This window comes from Cucurbita pepo, unplaced genomic scaffold (assembly GCF_002806865.2).
Source record: "Cucurbita pepo subsp. pepo cultivar mu-cu-16 unplaced genomic scaffold, ASM280686v2 Cp4.1_scaffold000276, whole genome shotgun sequence".
Classification (NCBI taxonomy): Eukaryota; Viridiplantae; Streptophyta; class Magnoliopsida; order Cucurbitales; family Cucurbitaceae; genus Cucurbita; species Cucurbita pepo.
The window spans coordinates 28,204-28,645 of NW_019646524.1; positions in this window are offsets into that span (position 1 = coordinate 28,204).

Consider the following 442-nt stretch of genomic DNA (forward strand, 5'->3'; position numbering starts at 1 on the left):
AAAAAAAAAAATTAAATTTTACGGGCATCACTCATTTCTTAGTTCCCAAAAAAATAAAACACAACAATAAAACATTATAAATGTACATTCACTTTTCACGGGTATTGGGTTTGATGATATTTTTAATAGTCCAAGGCTTTATACATGTTCGTACTTTCCACAAATGTTAGGTGTGATGAATTGTTTAAAGACTAACCTTCAAGGCTTTATACGTGTACTCACGCTTCATAGGTATTGGGTCTGATGCTTTTTTATGGAGGTAACATTTAACACTTTTGATATTCTTGTAGGTGTGTTTGCGTTGGAGGGGGTGGGTGGACATTATGGGTGTGTAAGGGTGCATGAGGTGTTGGTACGGCATGTATCACACATAGCATAGATGGCCTTGATTTGGAGCATGTCCAATCCATCAACACTTAACATGTAAAATCATTACTTTGCC